Consider the following 2,904-nt stretch of genomic DNA (forward strand, 5'->3'; position numbering starts at 1 on the left):
AAGTATGCTATTGGTTTTTCTAAAGACACATTTCAACATGGATTAAATCTTTAGGGAATTAGCTTGAATTATTTTTTGGTGATTGTCAAAACAAGCATATATCTGTATGTGTGGAGTGGAAATATATTATTAATAGCTGAAAGTAACTGTGATGCTATATTTCATATGATTTTTAAGCCCAGTGGGTGTAGTTTGTGAATTTCCCTGGGTACATTGTTAGCACACAGTAAATATCTAACAATATTGATAACTCTTTCCTTGTACAGTATTCACTTTCACTGGAAAAAAATTACTTCCTGTGCTAATATAGTACAATTCTTAAATTATGTTAAGATGATAAGTGAAATTAGCACATTTTGTTATAACCTTGTCATTTTTTTATAGAAACTAATCTGTCTTTCTTCCTCTCTCTTTCTTCTTCTGCACACACTACACCTTCCTCCAGTCATTGACCTTTCCTGTGACATGCTCTATGTTTTCATCTTACAGCCTTTGTAACCAGTAGTACTAAAGTTCTACATTACCTTGAAACCCAGGCTTTAAAGATGGTCTCAGAGCTGTTACCTTTACATCTTTTGTCTAGTAGTTCTTTATAACCTGAAAAATTTATAAGTGTCCGAATTTAATCATGATTACAAATTTCCAAACTTTTCTCTGTCTTGATAATTGAGTTCTACTTTACCTAGTAGTGTATTGATTATTTGGGGATACACAGTAATTCCTCTTAACAGGAATACTAAAATATTATTGGAGCTAACATCATCTTAAGGCAGGCCTGACCTTGACCCATGACCATAGCTGGGGCAAGCCCAAGTATAGTTTAGTTTAGTTTCTAGTCTAGTATAATTTAGTTTAGTCTAATATAGTTTCAGGAGCTTCCATGTCCCCTGTCTCCCAAATATTATCCTCTTTTCTTTTATTCTTGCATGTTACTATTTATTCTGTAATTAGGTATACAACTTCTTTTCAAGAACTGGTTAGAGGGATAAGTCACAGGGAACTCATTCACGTGAAAGTGTAAAACCAGACAATTGGTTTGGGAGGCACAACAGCTAAGTAACAAGGGCACGGGCTTTGCATCAGACACTTCTAGGATTCAGTCTTTTTTTTTTTTTTTTTTTTTTGAGATATTTTGTCATTTTGAACAAGTTAGTTTGTAAGTTCATTCAGACCACTGTTTCCTCACTTGTAAAATGAAGATGATAATGTTTTATCATCTGTTTTATTAGACAGTGGATAAATGAGAAGCTGAGGCCCCTACAGGCATGTTTTGTGGGAATCCTATCTTTGCCAGGAGTCCTTCCTGTTTACTTCTATTGGTTGAGGAAATATAGAGGCCATGCTAATGGTTACAGCTGTGCTTCCCATTATTTATAAACATTCTTTGCTTGTTTTTCTTTGGTGATGTTATAAGTGGATTCATCCTCATCAAACTGAGTATTTACTAATTGAGAATTTCTGCCCTCAAGCATCTCTCATGCAGGGACATTATGGACACACAAGAGACAGTTAAAATACAAAGCTTGTTCTATAAAGGTCCTCAGTGCTACAGGATGTTAGGGAAGGGAAAGAACTCATTCTGCAGCTCAAACACCATATGTAGGACGATTGCACTTTTCTCTATGATGTGGCCATTAAGATAAGTGGCATAAAAGGTTGTTTGATACTAGGACTCAATAAGGTTAGTTCCATAAAAATCTGTAAAAACCATAATTTTGTCAGGTCTTGTTTGCAAAGTTTGGTTTCATAGCAGAAATTAGCATGTCTTTTAAAAGTATTTAATTCATTTGCCAACAATACTTGAAAGGCTGCTTGATTTCTTCATATTCCCATAAGTGGAGCCCAGAATTAACAAAGTTAAGGATGCCACCTTCCTCACACTCGTCACCGAGGGCTCACATTTTCTGAGAACACGTCCTACTTTGAATTTGTGATTGTCCACGAAGCTGTTAGAGAGCAATAGCTGAAATACAAATGTTACCTTTATGTGTTTGTGGCAGCAACAGTAGCAACAATAGCTAGAGCAACAAAAGCTCTCCTATTTGTTTTAGTAGCAATCTTTATTTCATGTACAGAGGAGAATCAAAAGGCATATATGATTAATTTAGTTGTTGAATGTATTTAACACTAAATAGTTTCCTTTTTAAAAATTTTTAGTCAAAGATGGATTTGAAATGTGTTCTTTAATTCTACATTGACTGTTTAATTAAGTAAATGGTTTTATGAATATTTTGGAACTCTCCTGAGTTTAATGCCAATTAGTTTATTTTGTTTTGGATGATTCTTTAAAATTCCACTTTAGTTCCTCATCTTTGTGAAATCTTTTCCCCCTCGATTTGGATGTCATCCTTGTGCAGTGGCCGTGCTAATTTCTCTATCATTTCAGTTTCCGTACATGTGCTGCCAAAGTGAGCACCCCTTCCTGTGGAACATTTAGCTTAAATCTGAGTTCAAAAGAGTTTGTTATCATATTGTGCTAGTTGAAAGTTGCATATCTGTTAACAAATATTTCCTGATGTCTTGCTATGTGTGAAACCCTATGCTAGTTATTGAGGGTATAATAGTGAATAAAGCTTTCAAAAATCCCTTCTCTCATAGAGCTTACAGTCAGAAATTAAACAAAATAATAAGTAAATAGGTCATATTGTAATGAAACTAAATACTTTGAAGCAGTAGAGGGTGGTGGGTGGTCCCAGGAGCATAGGAAATGTTGCGATTTTAAATGTCAAGGTCAATGAAGACCTCACTGTGAAGGTGATAATTGAGCAAAGACCTGACCTGAGCAGGAGAGGAAACCAAATGGATACTGTGTGGGGTAAGAATATTCTCGGCAGATGAAACAACAAGTACAAAGACTCTGACGTGGGAGCATGCCTGTGTAAAGAACAAGAAGAAGGTCGGTGT

The 2,904-nt window shown here is 35.3% G+C and overlaps 1 pseudogene; it reads right to left on the bottom strand.

Moving 5' to 3' along the window:
- Window positions 1-2,315: 2,315 nt before the first annotated feature.
- On the bottom strand, window positions 2,316-2,416 carry LOC144226042 (U6 spliceosomal RNA; annotated as a pseudogene).
- Between the last annotated feature and the right edge of the window lie 488 nt (window positions 2,417-2,904).

This window comes from Crocuta crocuta, unplaced genomic scaffold (genome assembly GCF_008692635.1).
Source record: "Crocuta crocuta isolate KB4526 unplaced genomic scaffold, BGI_CrCroc_1.0 scaffold131, whole genome shotgun sequence".
NCBI lineage: Eukaryota > Metazoa > Chordata > Mammalia > Carnivora > Hyaenidae > Crocuta > Crocuta crocuta.